Here is a 15497-nt window from a genome sequence, read left to right on the forward strand (position 1 = left end):
CGACCACATCTGACCACCACAACGGAGGACTACCTTGTAGTGCACCTGCACCTGCTATCCAGTAATAAGTACTGGGCTTCCGGTTCTGGGTTATTCCGCACCATTGATGGGAGACTAGCACCAGTCGGATTAGGTATTTACCATCTTATGAATAGGCTGCCTTTAACATCAAACACGAAGGGTTTCATTTGAACTGGTGGCATGATTGAGAATTATGGACTACTGATTGATGGCGTCGCATTATGTTCAATGATGAATAGCGGTTCTTGCACTGACTGCAGAGAGGTCCCATAGTTCTAATGTTTTGCAGAGGTGTTAACTCCTGCCATGACTGTGGGGGAGTCATCGGGTATGACTGCAGGTCATGGCTTGTAGCGACTGAGGAAATTTTGGTGGCACAGTGGTACGTCAAGCACTGCATCCTCAACGGTATCCCTCATGCAACAAAACTTCGGTGCCATTTCACAACAGGAGCATTCTCGTCCACAGATGGCAGTTGTCTCCATGAAGTATCTGCGAGATGCTGAGGTACTCCCATGGCTAATACGTTATCCAGATGTACCCCCAATAGAACGTACTGGAACCAACTCGGACGTCAAATTCATCCCAGTGACAGTATCCTGGAGATCAAGGACCGTGTGGAACAACTGTAGGACAGTGCATGCGTCCAGACCAGAGGGCGTGCAATGTCTTCCTTATGAAGGGCTGAGTCTGCAAAATTGGATTCGATTTTGCACACACTGCAGAAACATCACATACGCTCTCAATTTGTAAAATTCCATTTTGTTTCCTCTTGCCCTTTCGGGTGGTTCAATTCTTTTAGCTAGACAGTTTATGTTTTCACGGAGAAAGTGTGCCTTATTTGAAAACTTACACACACGATCACCGTCATAGCAAGTTCCCACAAACATGATCCAAGGAAAATGTATTTGACCAACTGAATTCCATAGCTGATTTCTTGGGTGTCAATAAAAATTAATCCATGTTGTAAAATTCTACGTCTTTCATTTTTGATACAACTAATTCGTCGAATTTGAAAATGTGTCTTACACCAGGAATAACGTTTACTGGAAGTCAAATGATTGTTCAACTCCAAAAATTTTTAATGTAGATTACGTTGACGCCTAAAGGATAAGAATTCTTCGTTACCATATGCACATAGTACATCTTTCTATACGAACAATGTGAATATGAATGCCATATCTTGGTTTTAACGATATGAAATAACAACTCCATACAATTAAGTTCGTAGTAGCCAGTGAGTTAGAAAATACACGTAGAGAATTTCACAAAAATATTTTTCATGATATATCAAGAACCTTAGGCTGATCTCGAAAATAAAAAATCTGAATTAAAAGAATCAGAGCTTTCAAGGAAATAAATATTTGTTATCTACAAAAACAAGCTGTAAAAATGCAGCTGATTAATACTCCAGGAGCAACAGCTCTATAGCACTTTACTTGCGTACAATACTTCAGACCTGATAATGTTAACGCATTTACTGCTTTATTGTCATGCCTTTTGGTTTTTATAATTGACGGGCATAATTATAGTTTGACAGTAGAGGCATTGTACAAGACGATGTAAACAGGAAAATGCCTAACATATGAAAAAAGATGAAGAAAATGTGTTTTCATATCTACATTTCTTGGATTCGTTTAGCTAAGATGTGACTTTGGCTAGTATTCGACGAGATGAATGTGGGAAACCCCACTAAACATCTCAAATTGGCCGGAACAATCAGCACTGAATAACCTGTGACTTAACCAAGACACTCCTTACCGCCCGAGTTTGACACATTATTGTGTAACCATGCCTACTTGTCTGCTGAATTTGTAGTATTCTGTCCGCATGCTGAATGTAATGCACACCGTGGTGTTTGAGAAGAGCTCAGTTTCTGGAGTATAAATCTTTTCAATTTTGTATTTTCACACTTTTTGCCTCATTTCTAGCGCAAAAAATGGGGTCCGTCGATGAACAGATGAACACACGTGTGTGTGGTCTCGGTAACGCTATGAAGGGTTCCGTTTGACCACAGACAAATGGTAAACTACCTTTGTGATTAACTTATGTAGTTGGAGGAGGAGTGTTCTATGGTTTATTGTGGACGGTTGGTGGGCAGATATGCCACATCAACATTTACAAAACATTTTTCCTAGTGGGACATAAACAGCTGTTACATGTAACGGTCATGATTAAAAAATCCGCTGCAGCTGCAGTTATTCATGCCTGAAGTCTTTACATTACCAGGTTTCAAGGATTCAGCACTATCTTCAGGTGTATCTATAAATAGTAGGTCTAAGCGTGCATATCACAACTAACTTACAAGATGTGATGCCTTTTTAGTTAGTTTTGACATAGACGTCGTGGACGTCTTCAGTTCTACACGGATGCAACTTTCAAAAATTTGTATGTAATTCTATCAAATGACACACTTGCCAAAATACTAATGTTAACGTGCACGTTGTTGGCACAATAAACAGTCTATCAGAAAAATTCCGCTTCGACGGTCAGAAGCGCTGTCCCTGTGTCACTCGTGACACGCAGGTATCGACCAGTGCGCTGACTGCTGCTATTAACTGCGGCCATCGCCAGGGAAATAGCGCGGTATCGGAAATTATTTGACAGGTAGCCCTGTTGTCGATTTACACGCGCGGCTGCGTGTATGTGATGTGGTCCATCTCAGGATACGTGATGCACTGAATGTTTTAATTCAATGTAGTTTAGTTTGTTTCATGCTTGACAGATCATTTGTTTGATTAATTGCAAAGATGTGAAACCAGTTCTTTTACTGAATAGGAAGATCTTCTGCAGTCAGGATCGCTTGGTATTTTTACTTTATTTCACAATGACCGGTTTCGACAGAACCTTTCTGTCATCACTGCTTCTACAATTTACCAAAAGTAAAGCCATTACTGTGTAAAAACCCGTATGTAAGAAGGACATAAGCATTACTTTACACTTTTTTTTCTTTATTGTAATTTTAGCACCTCATACAGGCGGGCTGTCAGCAGCATAGTACGCCGCTCTTCAGCCTTAAGTGGTACAATCATGTGACAAAGACGACATAGACAATACAATGAAAATGGCGGGCAAAAAAAGTAGAGACAAAAACAATAAACATGAAGCCGTTCACGCTGGACGAGAAAAACACTAACACTGGTTGACACGGTGCACAGAACACGGAGGACGGCGACGGCACATGCGAACAGTGGAGTCGTAACTGCGAAAGAACGCGAAACACAAAACGAAGCACACACACAAGACACTGATGGCGATGATCTCCGGCGCGCGAATGTTCACTATGCGTGTGCGAGTCCGGGGACCTGCCAAGAGAGGAAGAGGAGGAGGGGGAGTGGGAGAGCGAGAGGGGAGAGCAGAGATGCCACGGGCAGGGGAGAGAGGGGGGAGAGAGGAAGGGGGAGGGGAAGCCCAGGGGAAGAGGGGTGGAGGGAGGGGACGGGGGAAAAGGAAAGAGAAGGGAAGGGAAGAGAAGGGAGGGAGGGTGCCTAAAGGAAAGGACACCGGAAGTCGGGGGTGGGGCAGGGTCAAAGTTGATAGGAGGGGTAGATGGAGGGGAGGAGGACATCATCAGGGAGGGGGAGCTGGCGGAAGCCACCTTGGGAGAGGGTAAGGAGGGTGGAGAGATGGAGACCGGGCAGGAAGTGGGAATACAGGCGCGGCAGTGGGCGGGGGTGGGTGAGGATCGGGGAGACGAGCGGGTGAGGAGGATCGAGTTTACGGGAGGTGTACAGGATCCGTATCCTTTCAAGGAAAAGGAGGAGGTGGGGGAAGGGGATGAGATCGTACAGGATCCGCGTGGGGGAGGGGAGACGGATGCGATAGGCGAGGCGGAGAGCATGACATTCAAGGATTTGGAGGGATTTGTAAAAGGTAGGGGGGGGGGGCGGAGATCCAGGCCGGATGGGCATAACAAAGGATAGGACGGATGAGGGATTTATAGGTGTGGAGGATGGTGGAGGGGTCCAGACCCCACGTACAGCCGGTGAGGAGCTTGAGGAGACTGAGTCGGGAGCGTGCCTTGGCTTGAATTGTCTGGAGGTGGGGAGTCCAGGAGAGGCGACGCTCGAGGTTGACGCCAAGGTACTTAAGGGTGGGGGATGAGGGTGATAGGACGGCCATAGACGGTGAGATAGAAATCAAGGAGGCGGAAGGAAGGGGTGGTTTTGCCTACAATGATCGCCTGGGGTTTGGAGGGATTGACCTTGAGCAACCACTGGTTGCACCAAGTGGTGAACCGGTCAAGATGGGATTGGAGAAGGTGTTGGGAGCGCTGCAGGGTGGGGGCAAGGGCAAGGAAGGCGGTGTCATCGGCAAACTGGAGAAGGTGGACGGGGGGCGACGGCGGCGGCATGTCCGCCGTGTACAAAAGGTACAGAAGGGGGGAGAGGACAGAGCCTTGGGGCACGCCGGCGGAGGGGAAAAAGGTGTAGGAATCTGTGTTATGGATGGTGACATAGGAAGGACGGCGGGAAAGAAAGGAGCCGATCAGACGGACGTAGTTGATGGGAAGGGCGAAGGTTTGGAGCTTGAAGAGGAGACCGGAATGCCGTACGCGGTCATAAGCACGCTCGAGGTCCAGGGAGAGGAAGATTGCGGAGCGACGGGAATTAAGCTGGTCGGAAAGGAGATGAGTGAGGTGAAGGAGAAGGTCGTCGGAAGAGAAGGACGGCCGAAAGCCACACTGGGTAATGGGAAGGAGGCGGTGCTGGCGGAGATGCTGGTGGATGCGTCGGGTAAGGATAGATTCCAGGACCTTGCTGAAGACCGAGGTGGGGTGGTGGTAGGTGAAAGGGTGGCTATCGACCTGGGTGGAGAGGGTTACTTTACACACCTTCAGGAAATTCTTATTAAAGTAACGCTTTCCACTCATAGGACACGACATCACTTTGGCTCCTCAAACACATAAAAGGAACATATATAATATATATTGCAGCAACTGTGTGCCTACGAGTGCAGGTGAACACATAGGAAGTGCATTCGTGGCCCAAGCACAGCACAGGAAAAACCGAGTGGGCAAGCAGGCTTCAGCTGAGCAAGACATTACGTGAATTATCTACAGGTGGTGTGCGTGTGCACGTACCGATAATTGATATTCTTACAGATATACGCTAGAAAATCTTTAACTGACATCCTTACTAAAACAGCTCTGGAGAATCATTACTCCGTGGAATCCAGACAATAGGATGCACCGAGTATATTCCATCCACCTAGATACTAACTTAAGGCAAATACTGCCAGTTCTGGTGTCTGTAGACAAAACACATATTGTATGCTAATATAGTATACACAGAACCTGAAAAAAAAACGTAAGTATAAATAAGATAACTGCGAAGAAACCATGGGTAAGAGAAGAAATATATTAGTTGATCGATTAAAGAAGGAAGTACAAAAATGTTCAGGGACATTCAGGTACACAAAAATACAAGAAACTTAGGAGTGAGATAAATAGGAAGCGGAAAGACTGATTCGGCATATAGAAAAGACAGAACTACCTTCTGTGAAATTAAAAGCAGAAGTGGTAATGGGAATTCCAGCGTTAAGGAAAGAACGGATAAATGGAAAGAATTCACTGAAGACCTCTATGAAGTAAAAGTTGTCTGATGAAGTGTTAGAAGAAACAGGAGTCAATAGAAAAGAGATAGTGGAACCATTATTAGGATTTAGAAGAGCTTCCAAAGACTTAAAATCCAATAAGGCAGAAGATATAGTTAAAATTCCATCAGAATTTCTAAAATCATTGGAGGAAATGGCAGAAAAGTGATTATTCACATTGGTGAGTAGAATGTAAGAGTCTGGCGGCATACCATCTAACTTTCGGAAAACATGAGCCACACAATTCCGAAGATGGCAAGAACCGATAAGCACGAGTTGTTGCACAATCAGTTTAACAGCTCATGCATCCAAGTAGCTTCCAAGAATAATATACAGAAGAATGGAAAAGAAAATTGTGTTAGATGGCTATCTGTTTGGCTTTAGGAGAGATAAAGGAACCAGAGAGGCAATTCTGACGTTGCGGTTGTTAATGGAAGCAAGACTAAAGAAAAATCAAGATACGTTAGTAGACCTAGAAAAAGCGTTCGACAATGTCAATGGTGTAAGATGTTCTGAATTCTGAGAAAAATAGAGGTACAGGAGCCAAGTGGAACAATAAGAGTGGAAGACCAAGAAGGAAGTGCTCTGGTTAAAAAGGGCATGAGACAGGGATGTAGTCTTTCGCCAATCTATACGTCGATGGCTACGGTGGCAGCTCGCAGGTCGAATTTGCTACCTAGGCAGCAAAATAAGCTATGATGAACGGAGCAAGGAGGACATAAGAAGTAGACTAGCACTGGCAAAACTGTCATTCTTGTCCAAGAGAAATCTACTAATATCATAGGCCTTAATTTGAGGATGATAATTTCTGAGAATGTACGTCTGGAGCACAGCATTGTATGGTAGTGAAACGTGGACTGTGGGAAAACAGGACAAGAAGATAACAAGCACTTGAGATGTGGTGCTACAGAATGATGTTTAAAATTAAGTGGACTGGTAAGGTAAGGATTGAGTAGGTCCCCGGAGAATTTGCGAGGGATGGAATATGTGGAAAACACTGACATGAAGAAGGGACAGGATGGTAGGCCATCTGTTAAGACTTCGAAGAATTATTTCCATGGTACTAGAGGGAGCTGTAGAGGGCAGAAACTGTAGAGGAAGACAGATATTGGAATACATCCAGTAATAATTGAGATTCAAATGGCTGTAAGCACTATGGGACTTAACATCTGAGGTCATCAGTCCCATAGACTTAGAACTACTTAAACCTAGCTAACCGAAGGACATCACACACATCCATACCCGAGGCAGGATTCGAACCTGCGACCGCAGCAGCAGTGCGGCTCCAGACTGAAGCGCCTAGAACCGCTCGGCCACAGAGGCCGTGAATAATTGAGGATGTAGGCTGTAAATGCTACTCTAAGATGAAGTAGTTAGCACAGGAGAGGAATTCGTGGCGGGACGCGTCAAACCAGTCAGAAGACTGATGACCCAAACAAAAAGCGGTAAAAATTTTATGGCAGCATTGTGCACACAGTTTTGAGCTTGAGATGAAATTGCTGTTTTTTTTTTTCTTGTTGCTGTAGTATCACTGTTCCTTCGAAACCGTAGTGCGTTAGTTACCAGAAATATCATTGGAAAATACATGTGCTGTGAAGCAGCAGTCAAAATATCTATTTAAACAGATATCTACAAAGTGATCATGGGTGAATACTAGCCGGACGGAGTGGCCGAGCGGTTCTAGGCGCTACAGTCTGGAACCACGAGACCGCTACGGTCGCAGGTTCGAATCCTACCTCGGGCATGGATGTGTGTGATGTCCTTAGGTTAGTTAGGTTTAAGTAGTTCTAAGTTCTAGGGGACTGATGACCTCAGCAGTTAAGTGTCATAGTGCTCAGAGTCATTTGAACCATTTGGTGAACACTACACATTATTTTTACGGACTGTTTTTAAATGAGAACCTTCTTCTTTAAAAACGAGTTTCGTCCGGAAAATTATTCCGTGAAGGAACTCAAAATGTTGAAGATCTGCTACGATTTGAAGTGCAACATATTTTTTTTTTTACCAGGAGGTCACCGATTTAAGTGTATGACTGTGAACTTACAAATCTCTCAACAATAACGACGGGTTCATCTGGTTATCTGAAGCTTCCATAAATTTATAAAAGTATCAATATCAGGAGCAATGTCCCAAAAAGAAGAAAAACACGTGGATAACAGCAGATATTAGGAAGTCCTGCAGTTTCCTTTAGTGTTTTAGCTCCACGAAAAAGTCACGATGAACGAGTCGTTAATTTCTGTCTCTGGTACAATAAGATTTACAGGAGGATGCTGACTGCACATAAACTAATTTAATGACAAATTAATATACGAACAATACAAAGAATAAAAGCAAAGTAGTCTGTAATATCTTACATCGTCCGCCACGCAACAACAGTGGTACAAAGCACTGCATCTTCCACCCAGCGACAGTGATGTGAAGCAGACTCTGTCAAGCACAATCACTACGGAGCACCCTCCGCCTCACAACATGTTATCAGGCACTGTTCCTTATGGGAGCCTTTATACTTTTTATGCATTGTTTTGGCGCACATAATGGTACTTCATCTAACGTCAGCGCCCAGACTTTAAATTTTTTAGGCTTTTTACAGTTTTAGTGACTTCATTATATGTGGTAGCTAATAACATCATGGTACTTGGTGCTTAACTGTTTACAGATGTTACGTATATATTTGGCAATTTTTATTGTATTTGCTCTGCAGTACTCCACGTAGTTTGGTGGTGGTGGTGTGTATCATTTATTACTTCACTTACCTCCATCCTTTCTCAGTATTCTACACAACGAGAATAGTCACGTCAATGACCGAACGGTAAATTCGTAATTTTGTGAAATAAACAATAAATACTAGGCACAATGCTGCTTTGAACCCAGCTCTCCCCACCGAGTGAGGTGGCGCAGTGGTTAGCACACTGGACACGCATTCGGGAGGAAGACGGTTCAATCCCACGTCCGGCCATCCTGATTTAGGTTTTCCGTGATTTCCCTAAATCACTCCAGGCAAATGCCGGGATGGTTCCTTTGAAAGGGCACGGCCGACTTCCTTCCCCGTCGTTCCCTAATCCGATGAGACCGATGACCTCGCTGTTTGGCCTCTTCCCCCAAACAACCCAACCCAACCCAGATCTCCCACTTTGCAGTTCGAACCGTGACTACACAGCCACGACACCAAGGCTCTGAGATTTCGCTCCACCTTACGTATCTTGGGCTTGGACTGTTTGCTGTTTCTATTTTGTTTCTTTTCTCACTGTTTGGTGCACCTTCTTCTTCGTGCTTGATCTGTGTTCAGATTTTGACGGGCTATCCAGTGGGCCATTTTACAACTGAATCTGAGGGGGTGCGATGGGGAGTTTCCCTTGCTAGTGTTACCTGTCGAAGCAGGGGCGGGTTGCTAGAGAGTACGTATATATGTACAGAATGTTCTGTTTGTCTAATGGACGCCTGTGCGACGCAGTAGACGCCAGGCAGCGAGCGCTCCATTGCCCGGAGATCAGATACCGTGTCGCCCCTTTACTGCTGCGGTACGACATGACTACATACAAAATACAAGAAAATAAATTTTATACTCACCCATGTCACGCAATGAGATTCTGGACTACCTGCAATTATTTTCCAAGCATTTATGACTTCTATTCAATAAATTATTAATCACACTATCTAATTCTCTCTGAGATATTGAACTAATTGATTCATGGATATTATCCTTGAGTTCCTGTATCGTGTGAGGATTTATTGAGTATAATTTGTCATTCAGTGCACCTCACAAATAAAAATCAATACTTCTAGCGGGCCAGATATTGTTACTAACCACCCTTTCGTCGAACTCGTCGGGAATTGTGTGCAAAGGAACATTGGCCGCATGAGCCCTTGCCGAATCCTGTTGAAAAAATGCGAAGCTTCTTTCTCTTTCACGCAGGTCATTAAGAAACGGTCGCAAAATCTTTTGCACAGATCTTTCACTTGTAACAGTTTCATTAAAAAATTGAAATATTATTCTGCCACTAACTGCCCACCACACCACTATTTTCTGGTCGTGAAGGGGTTCCTCATGAACCTGCGCTCCAACGTCGACAGGTTTGGGAATTAACATTCCCGTCTAAATGGAACCAAGCCTTCTCTGAACGCAGAATGAGGTGCGAATCCATTTCACCGTCATGCACTTGTTTTAAAACCCATTAGCAAAACTTAACCCTGTGCACAGGATCATCAGTTCGAAGTTCTTGCACTACTGATACTTTATAGGGACTTAGCCTAAGCAGTTTAGCACCTCTTTGTACAGAGGTGCACGATATTTGTATCTGCTGCGAAAGAATGTACAGAGGTGCACGATATTTGTATCTGCTGCGAAAGAATTCTTTTTAGGGTAATTTTCCTGGTGGTATGCAATGTCATCGAGATTAGCTTCTGTGGGCACTCTACTTCGTCGTTTACGCTACTTGTCTTCAGCATTTCCCATTTCAAGAAATTTATTCACTAATTTGTGAACTGTATCACGACTCGGAACTCGAACACTTGGAAACTTCTATTCAAACAATCTACGAACAGTACGAGCGGACTCTGTACGCACATACACATCGTAAATAAACACTCATTGGGAACCGAACAATTCGCTCTTGCTATTGTTGCATTCGCAAACTTGACTGTTACATTCGTGATGCCTGTTTCACTGCTCGAACGACACTGTCCGGCAAGGCACGTATGGGGCTTCAGACTAAAACTCACAAAGAGGGGCATACTGCAGTCCCGCGGGACACATTCGACCGGCAGGCGCGGCTTCCGTGGCCGGCCTGCTATACCCCGGGCAGGCGGTCATCAAATAAATGGAATACACTGTATATACGACACTGAAGCGCCAAAAGGCGTGCACATCCAAATACAGAGATATGTAAACAGGTACAATACGGCGAGGCAATCAGCAACGCCTATATAACAAGTGTCAGGCACAGTTGTTACATCGGTTACCGCTGCTACAATGGCAGGTTATCAAGATTTAAGAGAGTTTGAACGAGGTGTTGTAGTCGGCGCACGAGCGGTGGGACACAGCGACTCCGAGATAGCTATGAAACGGGGATTTTCCCGTACGACCATTTCACGAGTGTACCATGAATATCAGGAATCCGGTAAAACATCAAATCTCCGATATCGCTGCGGCCGGAAAAAGATCCTACAAGAACGGGACCAACGACGACTGAAGAGAACGTTCAACGTGACAGAAGCGCAACACCTCCGCAAACCGCTGCAGATTTCAGTGCTGAGCCATCAAAAGTGTCAGCATGCGAACTATTCGACGAAACATCAGCCACACGGGCTTTCGGAGCTGAACACTCACTCGTGAACTCTTGATTACTGCACGACACAAAGCTTTACTCCTCAACTGGGCTCATAAACACCGACATTGGACTGTTGCCTATTGGAAACATGTTGCCTAGTCTGACGGGTCTAGTTTCAAATTGTATCGAGCGCATGTACGTGTACAGGTATGAGGAGGAGGAGGAGGAGGAGATTAGTGTTTAACGTCCCGTCGACAACGAGGTCATTAGAGACGGAGCGCAAGCTCGGGTGAGGGAAGGATGGGGAAGGAAATCGGCCGTGCCCTTTCAAAGGAACCATCCCGGCATTCGCCTGAAGCGATTTAGGGAAATCATAGTAAACCTAAATCGGGATGGCCGGAGACGGGATTGAACCGTCGTCCTCCCGAATGCGAGTCCAGTGTGCAAACCACTGCGCCACTTCGCTCGGTCGTGTACGGGTATGGAGACAACCTCAAGAATCCATGGTCCCTACAAGTTAGCAGGGGAATGTTCAAGATGGTGGAGGCTCTGTAATAGTGTGGTACGTGTACAGCTGAGGCGATATGGGACCCCAGATACGTCTAGATACGACTCTGACAGGTGACACTTACTTAAGCATCCTGTCTGATCACCTGCATCCATTCATGTCCATTGCGCATTCCGACGGACTTGGGTAATTCCAGCAGGACAATGCGACACCCCACATGTCCAGAAATGCTACAGAGTGGCTCCACGTATACTCTTCTGAGTTTAAACACTTCCGCTGTCCACCAAACTTCCTAGACATGAACATTGTTGAGATTAGTAACGTGCTGTTCAGAAGTGATCTCCACCCCTCGTACTCTTACGGAGTTCCGGACAGCCCTGCAGGATTCATGGTATCAATTCCCTCCAGCACTACTTCAGACATTAATCGAGACCATGCCACGTAGTGATGCGGCACTTCTGCGTGCCCGCGGGAGCCCTAAACGATATTAGGCAGGTGCACCAATTTCTTTGGCTCTTCAGTGTACATACGAGAGGCTTTCATTTTTGTTCTGAAAGCAGGTTAGGTTTATTCAGGTTTCCAATACATCATATTACTCCCCACTCTTTTGGTTACAAAACCCTATTTTTCAACGTAGTTTTCGTCCAACGCGACAGCGTTATGTCGCCTTACTGGAAGAGCCTGTATGCTCTCATGGTACCACTCCACTGGTCGACGTTCGGGCTAACGTCTTGCTGCATCAATAACCTCCCTATTAGCCACGTTCTGCTCCCGTTGGAGTTCATCCTTAATTGGGCCAAAGTCCGCCCCCGGTAGCTGGGTGGCCAGCGCGACAATCCTAAGGGCCCGGGTTCGATTCCCGGCTGGGTCGGAGATTTTCTCCGTTCAGGGACTGGATGTTGTGTTGTCCCAATCATCATCATTTCATCCCCATCGACGCGCAAGTCACCGAAGTGGCGTCAACTCGAAATACTTGCACCAGGCGAGCGGTCTAACCGACGGGAGGCCCTCGCCAAACGTTATTATTATTATTGGGCCAAACAGATATGGAAGTCAGAAGGTGCGAGGTCCGGGCTGTAGGACGGATGAGTAAGAGCAGTCCAACGGAATCTTGTCGGGTCCTGGACACATGAATTTTCGCCTACGTGTGTAGCCTTAAAAAGCCTGAAAACTTTACTACAATGTCGAGTAAACGTTATATATCCACAAGTGCTTATTGATGCTATACTTTGGAGCCCAATAAACATCTTGGAATACATAAAAAAATAATAGGTGAAGAAACAGTTCAGTCCTGTTCAGTGTGCAAGGACTGGATTTATAATTTCATCTTAGCCTGTAGAATGGAACACTTTCCCCAAATTTACGACGATAAATTGTAGCATGCTCACTCAGTAGTGAGATCGTTTTATTTCATGTCAGTATCAGAAAGATACTTTAAGATAATAAAATTAAGATCGGTACTTTTTAGGTGAAATCTTTGCTGCAGTGGAACTGAGTCATTCATCTGTTTCAACTTTTATTTTGTTTTACATAAAAATTCTCTTTTCTTCAAAGATGTGCCATCTATGTTATACAAAGAGATATAGAGAAAGGCTTCAAATATTTACATTTACCATAGCAATCCAAACAAAAAAACATGTAGAAAGCGCGAAAACTTATACGTTGAGGTGGAGAAACATTTAAAGTGGAGCTTTGCATTGGGAAACGTGCTTCAGTTACTCTGATACTGAACAGCAAAGTACTTTCCTCGTAACAAGCGAGGTCTGAGTGCTGTTGTTTCAACTTGCGACCTCGCTCTGCCCATGGCGGCCGTTGTTCTGTTTCGTGGCTTCCGGTTCCCTCAGCCCCGCTGGCGCTGTTATTCCTACCCCACCGCCAGCTGCTGTTTCACAGAATGTATTGCCTACTAACTGTTCTCATTGTATTTATGGAGGGCGCTTCCTCTCAGCATGTTAGAGTCCTCATGTTTGAGCTCGTAACTTGTGTAGCAAGGACACAAGACCATTGGGTTTCGAAGGTGAGCGTAACGTATACTTTGAGCTACGGTTACGATATTTCTGTAAATAATTTTAATGAATATTTTTTTCTGTAGTATTCTACACCGAGACGCAAGGGTTATCGGACCAGGTTACATGCGTGCATTCAAGTTTTTTATTTACTTGTTTATTTAACCAGATCTGGGTACATCGTACCAGGGCTTAACACGTACAGTTCCTGTTTTGCGTCATAGTTACCTAAGGAATAATTTGAACATGACTAACAGTATTAAAATGATTTGATGTCTTGACTAAATTATACTATGAACTAATGAAGTTAATTCTGGCAGAATTCCTACTATTGCAGCCGCTGCTACTAATAGTGATAATCGTAATAATAACAGTAATGATAATGACAAGAATAAGAATAATGATAGTGTAGATACGAGAAGAAAAAGAATGGAAATGAACGTATTCGGGGAAGTTCGGCCGCTAAGTGCAAGTCTAATTTCATTCGACACCACATTGGGTGACTTGGGCGCTGGGGATGAGAATGAAATTATTATGACGACAGTATAAGAGTCTGTGCAAATTTCTTTTTCAGGTCAAGACGGTAGTGCTTTTCATGTTTTTGTAGGACTTGGAGAGATGCTGATGCCTTCTTGCACGTTGCAATTACATCCAATTTAGATTTCCATCTGTTATTACTCCTAGACTCTCTGCAGAAGGAGTGGTTGATATTTGACCCACTTAGGCTTAAAGATGGTAGGAATTATCCTTGAATGACCACCCAAGTACCGCTTGGGTTTTGGATTGGCTGAGCTTTAACCATGTATCATGCCCCCATTTTGATAGTGCACACAGGTCGGTATTGAGGTTATCGATAGCTGTCTTGAGGTTTATTGGTTTTGCAGCGAGATACAGCTAGAGGCCTTCAACAGCAGCCTAAAACCGATGGCAAATCATTTACTACAATGGAAAGAGTATAGAACCTGGGGGACGCTTGATACTACCCGCCTGCTTCATTGTGCCTGGCATGACACATTGCTGGCGAGAGTCAGGTAAGAGCGATATTATTGCAATGCAGTTGGCGAGAAATGTAGGCTGCTAAGTTTGGCAAGTAAATTGGCTTAATATACAACATCACAGCGTTTCCTGAAATCTAAGAAGCACGTAATAGTTGTCTCTTGTGCATCCGTAGCAATCTTCAGGTCATCTATTACTTTTGTTATGACAGATGGTGTGCTGCGATGTTTACGAAAGCCTGATTGGTATTCGTCTAGTCGGTTGTTTGTTGTTAGGTAATTTGTTAGCCGGTCATGAATTATATGTTCTGAAGTCTTGGACAGTGCAGGATGAAAGTAAATAGGTCCGTAATCAGATGGTGCTGAGGCAACGTTATTTTTAGGTAGTTTCTTAAATAATGCTGCTTCCAGACCTCAGGGAAAACACTGTTGATTAAGGAGTGATTGAAGATACCTGCTATAGTGAGCAGTATTGGGTCAATACTTCATCGTTTGGACTGTGACGCCATCGTGTCCAGTAGATGCTGGTGATGATTTTTTTGACAGTATTGTAAGTAAGATGCTTTATATAGAATTCTTCGTGGCTGCAGTCCTTCACCCCGATGAAGTAATCAACGAGTCTCTGTTTCGATTGTGGCTGAATTGTGGTTGTAGGTAAAGTGAAATACCGGTTCAATGAATCGACTGGGACAATTGGATCAGCTACAGCTCTTACTTTGCCTATACCAACACTACGCAGATTTTTCCATACGACAGGTAGCCTATTTCTGCTATCGGTTAACGTATGGGCAAGCCTGAGTTTTGAATTTCTCACAGCTTGACTGACTCTGTTCCCCATCAGCTTTGTAAGTAGTACGATTTTCGGGTATGGGGCCTAATTTGTATGCCCGATGTGCAGCGTCTCTGAGGTTTATGAGTTGTTTTAGTTCTTCAGTTAGCCAAGGTGCAAGTTACCTACTTACTTTCCCAGTCTTTAGGGCGGCGTATTTGTCTTTTGAATAAGTTTGTTTATAAATCCATGAAGTTATTCTTTTAGGAGACGTCACCCAAACTGTTTCTTGCGCCTCAGCTGAAAATTCAGATACATTAATGCATCTGAAGTCTC

This window comes from Schistocerca cancellata, chromosome 1 (genome assembly GCF_023864275.1).
Source record: "Schistocerca cancellata isolate TAMUIC-IGC-003103 chromosome 1, iqSchCanc2.1, whole genome shotgun sequence".
Taxonomy (NCBI): domain Eukaryota; kingdom Metazoa; phylum Arthropoda; class Insecta; order Orthoptera; family Acrididae; genus Schistocerca; species Schistocerca cancellata.